Source organism: Oncorhynchus nerka, linkage group LG15 (assembly GCF_034236695.1).
Source record: "Oncorhynchus nerka isolate Pitt River linkage group LG15, Oner_Uvic_2.0, whole genome shotgun sequence".
NCBI classification, from domain to species: Eukaryota; Metazoa; Chordata; class Actinopteri; order Salmoniformes; family Salmonidae; genus Oncorhynchus; species Oncorhynchus nerka.
Window position 1 is genome coordinate 68054189 of NC_088410.1, and position 13746 is coordinate 68067934.

Sequence of the window (13746 nt, forward strand, 5' to 3'; positions counted from 1 at the left end):
ATTGGTTTATTAATAACTTGTCAAGTTCATAACTGTGCATTCCCCTCAAACAATAGCATTGTATTATTTTACTGTAATAGCTACTGTACATTGGACAGAGCAGTTAGATTAACAAGAATTTAAGCTTTCTGCCAATATCAGATATGTCTATGTCCTAGGAAATGTTCTGTTACTTACAACCTCATGCTAATCGCATTAGCCTATGTTAGCTCAACCGTCCCGTAGGGGACCAACCAATCCTGTAGAGTTAACTGCTGTGTTCAGGGGCCGAACAACAGATTTTTTTTGCCTTGTCAGCTCGGGGATTACGATCCAGCAACCCTTCAGTTACTGGCCCAACGCTCTAACCACTAGGCTACCTGCCACCCCACATGCTGTTCATGTGATCATATTTGTGCCTCGTTTCAGGAAACTAGGCATATGTTGTGCGTCACTACTTCACAGGAGAGGTATTTGTACATAAAAATGTTTTGCATCAAAATGTGTTTTTTGGCATAAATTACTTCTGGAACATGTCAACTTTCATGTGCCTTAGCATACACGTTTGTTATTATCTGTAAATACAACACAAATTGTTAAATTACAAGCCTAGTTGGTTTAGCCTCAGAAAATGTTTCTGCAACTTTTCCACTAGACATGTTTGGCTGAAATAATGGATGGGCTGGACATGCCGAGAGAGGAGTTTGGATTGATCTGCCATATAGACGGCTTCTGACTATTTGAGCTGGTCAGTCTGTTGGTAATCCTGTCGAATGCAGTTTTTTTAATGTATTGTGTAGTGGAACTGCATAAGTGTTACTCTCCACTTTCTGGAGGATCGAGTTTTGAAATCAGTGGAATTAGAGTATGATAGCTAAAGAGATGGAGAAAACATCTGTCTCTGGATTACATCTTTAAACTAAGGACAACCGTGGCATGGCATCTGTAACAGGGAGATGCGTCCATCAAGCACGATGACGTATAAACGTAAGATAGTCTAGCTAGCTACATTTTCAGATATTACACATTTCTAATTTTGAAAGAAAGTGGTTTCATTTCAAGCTAAAGTGTATTGTTAGCTAGCTAGCTAACATTAGCTGGCTGGCTCCCTGGATAACGTTACGTGTATGACATTATTATTCGTATCCCAGAGCCGTTTGCATTGCTAGTTAGAGCCTAATGTTAGCTAGCTAACATTGAATCTGGTTGGTTAGCTCCCAGCAGATTCATGCAGGGTAGTAACGACATGATTTGGTACTATGTTCATTGTTGTTTAACTAGCTAACGTTAGCTGGCTGGCTCTTTAACTAACGTTACCTGACGTGGGTGACCTTACACGTTGTTTACCTAGCTAGGTTAATTGTTTATCTATCTAGCTAGCTACATGTTTTAAGCTAGTGTACAACACCCGTTGAATATGGCCGGTGTCAGTAAACATCTGCAAAAAAGTGCAATGAAATTGTTGCCAAGCAGAGCATGTTATCCAAAGGTAAGCAAATCATCGGCCAGAGCGTCAAGTGTGCGCTCAAAACGAGATGGGTGGGGCTAAAGCTTAAGAGGTTGTGAATGATGCTGAATGGGTGTAGACAAAGAGGAGCTCTTCACTAGATAGCAAAACATTCAAAGGCTATTTTCTCAATATTTGAGTTTACAAGTTTATCAACTTCCAAATCAGAATTTACTTTCCCATTGTTCATCAAAAATGCAGTGTATAATATACCATTTTGTAGATCTAAGTATCTACATCTATCCAATGTAAGAAACACAATTTCAAATGTTGCTACATAAGTCCAAATGCTTCATAGAGTTCAAGTCACAGATACATCAACTGTTCAGAGAAGACTGCGTGAATCAGGCCTTCATGGTTGAATTGCTGCAAAGAAACCACTACTAAAGGACAAAAAAAATAAGAAAAGACTTGCTTGGGCCAAGAAACACGAACAATGGACATTAGACCGGTGGAAAACTGTCCTTTGGTCTGATGAGTTCAAATTTGAGATTTTTGGTTCCAACCGCCGTGTCTTTGTGAGACGCAGAGTAGGTGAACGGATGATCTCCGCATGTGTGGTTCCCACCGTGAAGAATTGAGGAGGAGGTGTGATGGTGCTTTGCTGGTGACACTGTCTGGGATTTATTTAGAATTCAAGGCACACTTAACCAGCATGGCTATCGGGGTATTCTGCATCGATACGCCATTCCATCTGGTTTGCTCTTAGTGAGACTATAATTTATTATTCAACAGGACAATGAACCAACACACACCTCGAGGCTGTGTAAGGGTTATTTGACCAAGAAGGAGAGTGATGGAGTGCTGCATCAGAAGACCTGGACCCCAGAGTGAAGGAAAGACAGCCAACGAGTGCTCAGCATATGTGGGAACACCTTCAAGACTGTTGGAAAAGCATTCCTCATGAAGCTGGTTGAGAGAATACCAAGAGTGTGCAAAGCTGTCATCGAGGCAAAGGGTGGCTACTTTGAAGAATCTAAAATATGTTTAACACTTTTTTGGTGACTCATTCCTAATTGACCTAAAACAGGGAATTTGTACTAGGATTAAATGTCCGGAATTGTGAAAAACTGAGTTTAACTGTATTTGGCAAAAGTGTATGTAAACTTCACTGTATATATTGATTTGTTTAACATATTTTAGCTTACTACATGATTCCATATGTGTTATTTCATAGTTTTGATGTCGTCACTATTATTCTACAATGTCGAAAATAGTAAAAATAAAGAAAAACCCTTGAATGAGTAGGTGTGTCCAAACTTTTGACTGTTACTGTATATACACACAAAAAGTATGTGGACACCCTTTCAAATGAGTGGATTTGGCTTAAGCCACACCCGTTGCTGACAGGTGTATATAATCTAGCACACATTCATGCAATCTCTATAGACAAACACTGACAGTAGAATGGCCTCACGGAAGAGCTCAGTGACTTTTAATGTGGCACCGTCATAGGATGCCACCTTTCAAACAAGTCCGTTCGTCAAATTTCTGCCCTGCTAGAGCTGCCCTGGTCAACTGTAAGTGCTGTTATTGTGAATTGGACACTTCTAGGAACAACAACGGCTCAGCCTCGTAGTGGTAGGCCACACAAGCTCACAGAACGGGATCGTCGAATGCTGAAGTGCGTAGCACAAAGAAATGGTCTGTCCTCGGTTGCAACACTCCAAACTACCTCTGGAAGCAACGTCAGCACAGGAACTGTTCATTGGGAGCTTCATGAAATGGGTTTACATGGCCGAGCAGCAGCACACAAGCCTAAGATCACAATGCACAATGCAAAGCGTCAGCTGGAGTGGTGTAAAGCTCGCCGCCATTGGACTATGGAGCAGTGGAAACACATTCTCTGGCATGATGAATCGCGCTTCACCATCTGGCAGGCCGATGGACGAATCTGGGTTTGGCGGATGCCAGGAGAACGCTACCTACCCAAATGCGAAGTGCCAAGAGTAAATTTGTGTGGAGGAATTAATGGTCTGGGGCTGTTTTTCATGGTTTGGGCTAGGCCCCTAAATTCCAGTTTGGGAAATCTAAATGCTAGAGAATACAATTACATTCTAGACTATTCTGTCCTTCCAACTTTGTGGCAACAGTTTGGGAAAGGCCCTTCGCTGTTTCAGCATGACAGTTCCCTCGTGCACAAGGCGAGGAAGCAAGGAAAATGGTTTGTCGGGATCAGTGTGGAAGAACTTGACTGGTCTGCAGAGCCCTGACCTCAACCTCATTGAACACCTTTGGGATGAATTGGAACGCTGACTGCGAGTCAGGCCTAATCGCTCCCCAACATTAGTGCCTGACCTCACTAATAAGCTTGTGGCTGAATGGAAGCAACTCCCCGCAGCAATGTTCCAACATCTATCTAGTGGAAAGCCTTCCTAGAAGAGTGGAGGCTGTTATAGCAGCAAAGGGGGGGACCAACTCCATGTTCATGGACATGACATTGGAATGAGATGTTCGACTAGCAAGTGTCCACATACTTTTGATCATGTAGTGTACATACATTGCCTTCAGAAAGTATTCACAACCCTTGATCTTTTTCTACATTTTGTTGTGTTACAAAGTGTCATTTAAAATGGATTTAATTGTCATTTTTTGTCAACAATCTACACAAAATACTCTAATGTCCAAGTGGAAGAACATTTTGTACAAAATTCATAAAAAATAAAACACTATGTCTTGATTAGATAATTATCAGCCGCCTGAGTCGATACATGTCAGAATCACCATTGGCAGCGATTATAGCTGTGAGTCTTTCTGGGTAAGTCTAAGAGTTTTGCACACATGGATTGTATAATATATACAATTCTTCAAGATCTGTCAAGTTGGTTGGTGATCATTGCTAGACAGCCATTTTCAAGTGCCATATACTTTCAAGCTGATATAGGTCAAAACTGTAACTAGGCCCCTCGGGAACATTCGATGTCGTCTTGGTAAGCAACTCCAGTGTATATTTGACAGAGGGTTTCCGTTAGCCGGTAATAGCTGGCTTTTGTCCGAAAATAAATAAATAGGAAAGCCGATAAATGAAATTGACGTGATCCAATTGTCCAGGAGAAGACAAAAAAACTCCCATTGCAAAATAATGCCTTCTAGCCTATTCATTGATGGAATCACCAGTGTATGTAAATACATTTGACTGGTCATGCTTATCGGTCCATAAGATAATTTTGCATGATTTAGTGGAATCAAAAATGGTGCCTGTGTACAGTATATTGCCTGCTATGTTTCAACTTGTCAATATTCAAATTATTTTCTAACAAGTTGTATTTTCTAACAACAGTTTGAATTGAGGTATGTTCCGTCTCCTCATTAATTCACATAGAAGTAGCCCATTTCACTGTTGCGGAGAATTTATGTTCAAGGCTTTACTGAGCAGGACAAAACTTCTCTCTCCAACGAGAGCCCAAGCACCCCCCCAGTGTTTCCCCAGATCAAGTATATAGACATTTGCACACTCTTGCACAAACTTTTTCTCCCTGGCACATTTTCTGGCTGGCGCTCACATTGCCTTCATTATTGTTCTCATGACAAATATTAACTTGTGCATTCCTATTAAGTGCCTTATTTTCTGTATATTGTGTTGTCGTTTCTATTGTAGCATATCGTATGCATGTACGGAGCATAATGTATTTACTGTTTTCTTCACAAGTTTTCAAGTACTGATGGCAAATCATGCATTCCGATTCTTGCGTACAGTGCGTTCGAAAGGAATATTCATCACATTTTGTTACGTTACAGCCTTATCATTCTGTCAGGAGAGGATGCCTGGTTATTCTTTAAAAGTGCTTTGCTCACCATCTTAAATAAGCATGCCCCGTTAAAAAACATTTGAAACAGGAACAGATATAGCCCTTGGTTCACTCCAGACCTGACTGCCCTTCAACAGCACAAAAACATCCTGTGGAGTACTGCATTAGCATCGAATAGCTCCCGCGATATGAAACTTTTCAGGGAAGTTAGGAACCAATATACACAGGCAGTTAGGAAAGCTAAGGCTAGCTTTTTCAACAGAAATGTGCATCCTGTAGCAAAAACTCCAAAAAGTTCTGGGACACTGTAAAGTCCATGGAGAATAAGAGCACCTCCTCCCAACTGCCCACTGCACTGAGGCTAGGAAACACTTTCACCACCGATAAATCCACGATAATTGACCATTTCAATAAGCATTTTTCTATGGCTGGCCATGCTTTCCACCTGGCTACCCATACCCCGGTCAACAGCCATGATACAGTGAATTATAAGTGAAATAATCTGTCTGTAAACAATTGTTGGAAAAATTACTTGTGTCATGCACGAAGTAGATGTCCTAACCAACTTACCAAAACTATTGTTTGTTAACAAGAAATTTGTGGAGTGATTGAAAAACAAGTTTTAATGACTCCAACCTAAGTGTATGTAATCTCCCTCACTAACTTTAATATATATTGTGAATTGTCCAAACCTCTGAAAAAAATGGATATTAAAAAATATATTACTTTTAGGCCTTTTAAAAAATAAAAAAAAATTACTAGTGGGAAACTGGTCTCTCATCCTGAGCACCCACTTCTCCCACATGGTGACCTCTGACATCCCTTATTATGGAAATGGCTTGTACAACAGCATGTTCAGCAGTTAAATGCAAAAACAAAAGATGATCTATTCACATGTTTTTTTTAGCTCTATAATTTGCTTACAAGCATGACAGCTATACTTTTAGTTTACATATTGTTCACCATTAGCCAATCAGCATTTCTAAACGATTTCAAATCACATCAATGCATCCTGGGTTTGAGCAAGATGGTGCCCACCGACATGACAGCTCTGCTTCTAGCTCTTAAGCACAAGCATTTCACTTCACCCACAATAACATCTGCTAAATATATGTATGTGATTGGGGCTCTTACGGTGACTGTATTCCCGCCACACAGGCGGTCACGAGTCATGAAGGCAGTCAAATTCCACATGGCCGTTTAGTTACGGTAATAAGGCTTCTCCAAGCTCTGATGCTTCAGATGGCCAAATTTGCTAACTGCCTGGTACTCTGCACTCTATTGTCCCTCTAATCACTCTGACATCAATGCAAATGTAATTGAAAATCGAATGAAACACTTAATGAGAGCCATGAGCTCATGTTGCGCAACATTTCTATAGGCTATGCAATTGAGTGAGAAAACAGTGTTGGCTTCTATTAAAAAGAGGAGGATCCTATCAGCTTTCTATAGGCTAGGCCTATTATATTTATATCTCAACTTTCCTAATATTAAGCACATTGCTTCGCATTACAACAGGAGTATAGCTTACCTGGCTGGCATGAAAATGAACCACAGGAAAAGCGTCCTCCATTTGCTATTTAAGTGCATAGATGACATATATTTTTTCCCCCGTTTCGAGACAGGTGCATGATAATGGTCTATTCTAAATCAAAACAAATTTAACACATTATTTAGTATATGTAAAGACAAGATTATATTAAGAATTAGAGGTCGACCGATTATGAGGAGGAGCGAGGAGAGGGACGGAACCTATACTGTTACACTGGCAATACTAAAGTGCCTATAAGAACATCCAATAGTCAAAGGTTAATGAAATACAAATGGTAAAGAGAGAAATAGTCCTATAATTCCTATAATAACTACAACCTAAAACTTCTTACCTGGGAATATTGAAGACTCATGTTAAAAGGAACCACCAGCTTTCATATGTTCTCATGTTCTGAGCAAGGAACTTAAACATTAGCTTTCTTAAATGGCACATATTGCACTTTTACTTTCTTCTCCAACACTTTGTTTTTGCATTATTTAAACCAAATTGAACATGTTTCATTATTTATTTGAGGCTAAATTTATTTTATTGATGTATTATATTAAGTTAAAATAAGTGTTCATTCAGTATTGTTGTAATGGTCATTATTACAAATAAAATAAAATATATATATTTTTAAATTGGGCAATTAATCGGTATCGGCTTTTTTTGGTCCTCCAATAATCGGTATCGGGGTTAAAAATCATAATCGGTCGACCTCTATATGTGACCAATAAAATTTCATTTGAACTGGTATTTTATGACTTCACAACCGGTAAATTCCCACCTCCCACATGGTTACAAACGCAGCATTAGAGGGGAAACATGAGAGCCCCAACATAAGAATCCGGTTACAAAAGACAATGCTGAACATTGTGAATGCTGAACATTGGAATGGCATTTAATTTTCCCGCTGTACCGAAACCGAACTGTGAACCCAAAACCGCAATACATAGCAAACCATGGGTTTGGTGAACCGTTACACCCCTACCGTCTACGCTTCCCCTAAAATCACACACTTACTGTCCCAGGCTACCCAAGAGTCCCTGCTCCTCTTCTCCCTCCCATCTCTTATGATCCAGCCCTCACTCCAACACTCACCAGCCACTCTGCTAATTAGCCCAGCTCTCACAGCATCTGAATATAGCAAAGAGAGAGGCCAGCCCAGTGTCGCATTACACATAACGTACACTGCGCCATAGCTCTTAACTCAGGATATTAAACCATTCAGCTCAGCCGGCCACCTTGAGCTGGCGGCAGGGTCATTCCTGAGTGTGTCTGAGATCAGAGAGAGGGGCTGTAAACAACTCCTTATCTCGACTAGGAGGGCTAAGAGAGGTGTCCCTTGACCCCCGTCTAACCCCCCAACTCACTCATCTGCGTTCTTTCAGAGCCTCTCCAATGATGGATGGTGTTTATGAGGCAGCTTAGTCTTGGCAGCACTGGCTGGGCACTGATTTAGAGGCTGTGCTGTTGGCAGATAGCACAGTACAGCAGTATAGGGACACAAACACACATTGGAAGGCGACACAAACAGGAAACAACACCTATGCTTTTAATTGTCACTCATGTACCGTAAATATACACATTCACAGAGTCCTGACCTGTATTATAGAGAATCTGACTCTCCACACAGTGGGTATCTGATATATGACCCTGACCACAACTGCCCTTGGCTTGCAGGAATGTTCAGTTTACTCAGTGAGCTGAGTGAGGAGCAGTAAACGTGATATCCCACCCCTGTGTGAGTCAGTGTGCAAGAGTGAGTGAATAGGTGGAAAAGTGATTGAGTAAGTGAGTTGATGTACAGGACATTGTAAGTTAACAAATGTCCCAATTCTATTGTAAACTTCTATTGTGAGGGGGTAAATGGGTCATTCCACGAAAAGGGTGTCTTTTGTGTCCCTTAGATAAGTGGAAATTATGCACCAATATTGAATTTTAATTAAATTAAGTGCCTTTTAATTTATACCACATCAATAATTCAATAAATCTGATTTTTTAAATATAAATAAAGGCTTGCTAAAGTGCCAAAATTCAGCATTTCGTCAACACTGTGTCAACTCTAGGAAGATTTCAACCAACTTATTGTCACGTTTTGACATTTATTTCCTTTGTTTTGTCATTATTTAGTATGGTCAGGGCGTGAGTTGGGGTGGGCAGTCTGTTTGTTTTTCTATGATTTGGGGATTTCTATGTTTCGGCCTAGTATGGTTCTCAATCAGAGGCAGGTGTCATTAGTTGTCTCTGATTGAGAATCATACTTAGGTAGCCTGGGTTGCACTGTTTGTTTGTGGGTGATTGTCTATGTTGATTGCTTGTTTCAGCGCAGTTCGCATTAGCTTCACGGTTGTTATTTTGTTTATTGTTTTTGTATAGGGTTTCAGTGTTTTCTTTATTAAAATGAATGATGAACAGATACCACGCCGCATTTTGGTCCTCCGATCCATCTCGCCTCTCCTCTTCAGATGAAGAGGAGGACGACCGTGACACTTATTCAAATAAATCCTTGAAGTTTCACCATAATTGTAAAGATCTAGTTATTTTGTTGTTTGGACAAAGTAATTTCTGAAAATTACAAAACATTATGGACACCTGCTCTTTCCATGACATAGACTGACCAGGTGATTCCAGGTGAAAGTTATGTCCCCTTATTGATGTCACTTGTTTAATCCACTTCAATCAGTGTAGATGAAAGGGAGGAGGACAGGTTAAAGAATGATTTTTAAGCCTTGAGACAATTGAGACATGGATTGTGTATGTGTCCCATTCAGAGGGTGACTGGGCAAGACAAAATACTCATGTGCCTTTAAACGGGGTATGGTAGTAGGTGCCAGGCACACTGGTTTGTGTCAAGAACTGCATTGCTGCTGGGTTTTTCACGCTCAACAGTTTCCTGTGTGATCAAGAATGGTCCACCACCCAAAGGACATCCAGCCAACTTGACACAACTGTGGGAAGCATTGTGTGTTAACATGGGCCAGCATCCCTGTGGAGCGCTTTCGACACCTTGTAGAGTCCATGCCCTGACCAATTGAGGCTGTTCTGAGGGCAAAAGGGGGTTTCAGATCCGACTAGGCGAGAGAAATTGTCAGCCATGTTTTGTGTTTTGCTAAGGGCTCAGAGCGACGTCACACACTAAAGTGAGGCTCAACCAATCACTCAAGGGGTTCATGAATATTTGTGCCACAATACCATTCAAGTCATTGGACCGATAAGCATTTTTCGCACATCATGTCCAAATCATCCATAAGTATATACAATTGATTGTGAAGCTTAACAAAGCCACTTATAGATGATTTGAACATGCACAAAGGATCAGTCCCATGACAGCAAACACATTGATGATGTCAAGCCAGGGCAAACTATATTACAGTTCAAGATTCCATCATAAATGAATGTATCATAGATAGCCTATGTGTTGATTTGTTAGGAAAAATATATAATAATGTTTGTCCTACCTTATCTCTTTGTGGAAGACCCTTTGTCACAACAGCACAGCTCCAATCATGAGAGACAGAAAGTTCTCTATAGCTAGGGTAAGAAACTGCACAAACTAAACTGTTAAGTCACAATGAAGACTGTGCCTCTCCGTGGCAATAAAAAACTGTCACTTACTATGTCATTTTTCAACAGGAGTGGAAAACACACGCGTGCAGTTACACAAACACACACTGGCATATATGCAGAGGATTCAAAGTGGGAGTCACTCCCTGATTCTCCAATCACGTTTCTATCCTTCCTTTCTTACTGAGATAGGAGAGAGGGGCACATCCTTGTAGTAGGTCAAAGTCCATGGGGTGATAAACAAGCTGTTATACTGTACGGTACACTACAGTATGGAGACCAGAGGGCCAGGGAGAGGACACCAACAGCTCTACTGATAACCAAGGGTTTGCTTAGTGATGGTTAGTTAGGCTAACACTAATCATTAAAAACATACCATAAACTGGTCATCACTATAAGCCTAACAAAAATGAGGTGTTGGGACGTTATGTAACAACAACAGATTTGAATATTTAAAACCATAGTACGATGAGAATTAGGCTAGTGTGTTTTTAATGTGAACATTAAAACAATGGAACCGGAGATGACAATTTTTTTGAATTTGACCTTTATTTTACTAGGCAAGTCAGTTAAGAACAAATTCTTATTTTCAATGACGGCCTAGGAACAGTGGGTTAACTGCCTGTTCAGGGGCAGAACGACAGATTTGTACCATGTCAGCTCGGGGATTCACACTTGCAACCTTTCGGTTACTAGTCCAACGCTCTAACCACTAGGCTACCCTACTAGGCAAAAACCATCCAAATAAAAATCCTCATTCGATCCCACAGCTGCTTTTAAAAAGCTGGAAGTGTATGACAACAGGGGGAGAGTAATGATATGCTGGATTGTTTTTCCCCCAGCCCCCTGGGGAAATACTGTAGGACATATACAGCGCATTCGGAAAGTATTCAGACCCCTTACAATTTTCTACATTTTGTTACGTTACAGCCTTATTCCTCATCAATCTGCACACAATAACCCATAATGACAAAATAGGTTTTTAGAAATCTTTGCAAATGTATTACCTTATTTACATAAGTATTCTGACCCTTTGCTATGAGACTCAAAATTGAGCTCAGATACATCCTGTTTCCATTGATCCTCTTTGAGAAGTTTCTACAACTTGATTGGAGTCTACCTGTGGTAAATTCAATTGATTGTACATGATTTGTAAAAGCACACACCTGTCTATATAAGGTCCCATAGTTGACAGTGCATGTCAGAGCAAAAACCATGCCATGAGTTCAAAGTAATTGTCCGTAGAACTCCGAGACAGGATTGTGTTGAGGCACAGATCTGGGGAAGGGTACCAAAACATTTCTGCAGCACTGAAGGTCCCCAAGAACACAGTGGCCTCCATCATTCTTAAATGGAAGAGGTCTGGAACCACCAAAACTCTTCCTAGAATTTGCTGCCAGCCCAAACGGAGCAATCGGGGTAGAAGGGCCTTGGTCAGGGAGGTGACCAAGGACCCGATGGTCACTCTGACAGAGCTCCAGAGTTCCTCTGGGGAGATGGGAGAACTTTCCAGAAGGACAACCATCTCTGCAGCACTCCACCAATCAGGCATTTATGGTAGAGTGGCCAGACACAAGCCACTTCTCAGTAAAAGGTACATGACAGCCCGCTTGGAGTTTGCCAAAAGGCACCTAAAGGACTTTTTGGCCTGAATGCCAAGCGTCACGTCTAGAGAAAACCTGGCACCATCCCTACGGTGAAGCATGGTGTTGGCAGCATCATGTTGTGGGGATGTTTTTCAGCGGCAGGGACTGGGAGACTAGTTAGAATCAAGGGAAAGATGAACAGTGAAAAGTACAGATAGATCCTTGATGAAAACCTGCTCCAGAGCGCTCAGGACCTCAGACTGGGGGGAAGGTTCACCTTCTAACAGGACAACGACCATAAGCACACAGCCAAGACAACGCAGGAGTGGCTTTGGGACAAGTCTCTGAATGTCCTTGAGTGGCCCAGCCAGAGCCTGGACTTGAACCAGATCAAACATTTCTGGAGAGACCCGAAAATAGCTGTACAGCAACGCAGGATTGTGAGGAAACCTGGCCCCATCCCTATAGTGAAGCATGGTGTTGGCAGCATCATGCTGTGGGGATGTTTTTCAGTGGCATGGACTGGGAGACTACTCAGGATCGAGGGAAAGATGAACAGAGCAAATGTAAATGTGTAAATGTGATATCAGTTTAATTTTTAATACATTTGCAATAATCTCTAAAAACCTGTATTTGCATTGTCATTATGGGGTACTGTGTGTAGATTGCTAAGGGAAAAAAGCAATTTAGTCAATTTTAGAATAAGGCTATAACGTAACAATATGTGGAAAAAGTCAAAGGGTCTGAATACTCTGCACTGTAAATCACTTCATACAGTATATTTATTGGTTGAATGCAGAAATCTGCTGGCGTCATGTGCTGCAGTGGTCTGATGCGGCCCCAGTGGAAGGCAGCTGCATTCAGGCAGTATGTAGGCTAGGGATTCATGAGACATAGAAAAACTACATGTACACAGCAGAAGGGCTTTACCATCAGAATAAATCTTATCCAATAATTTCGGCCTAGCTACAAAAAAAACATGAGTACACCTGTGAATATTTGTATCAAACAAAAAAGCACATAATGACATCTTGCAAAGCATAATAGGGGGGCCAGAGTGTGGCCTATAAAGTAACATTCTGTGTGTTTTCCACAACAATCAATTGGCACCTAAAACTGTTTAAGGTCCAACTGCATGTGTGCATCCTTTATTGTAGTAATTTGGCAGTTAAGATCTCCCTAACTAGATACTGTGTGTACCTCCCTTCACCATGACAGTTATTTGGTGTGTGAAGCTCTAAAATGGGTGAATGTGCCTCCTATGGCAGAGGGTGGGAAAGGGGTCAACCAAGCGGCTAATCAAGGGGACTTAAATGACTGCACTGGAGGAGAGAGCTCTAAGTTATTTATTACTGCAGCAGAGACAGGCTACCTCAGCACAGTGTGCACACACCACAGCCTGGGTTTCCTTGTGAGTTACTGCCTCTGTGATCCACTGACCTGGCTGCATCTCTCCAGCCATCCAACATTCATGCTGGCTAATAGGATGGTACATTCAGAGGCTGGGGAAAATAGATGCTCTGGTGACAACAGCACACACACAGCAGTATGAGTTGTTAATTGTTTAACTGGCCAGGGTTCTTGGCACAGAGTTTCTGTGTAGGCTACTGTAAGTGCTGGCTTAGTGCTGACTTCACTCTTTATGTTGTGTGTAGATAACCATGCTTCACTGCTTTAAAATGCCTATCAAGTACTGATCAATTTGAAACTTAACATATGAAATTTAACTCAATTTCACTCAATAACAATGAAGTTGGTGTAATGTACTGTAGGCTTAGGCGGTATAACATATACTGTATCCTGGTGAATTTTGAATTACCAACAGTA

The 13746-nt window shown here is 41.2% G+C and overlaps 1 protein-coding gene across 3 annotated transcripts in view; it reads right to left on the reverse strand.

The window, feature by feature from the left end:
• Positions 1-13746, reverse strand: part of LOC115143188 (AMP deaminase 2-like) — an 86550-nt gene that overhangs the window by 49011 nt on the left and 23793 nt on the right. Inside the window, exon 1 of one of the 3 annotated variants that reach the window (XM_065001827.1) lies at positions 10228-10424. The exons of the other annotated variants lie outside the window; for them this stretch is intronic. The gene's annotated coding sequence lies outside the window, so the exon portion shown is untranslated. Of the gene's footprint in view, positions 1-10227; positions 10425-13746 lie in introns of those variants that run through there. 3 annotated transcript variants of the gene reach the window in all.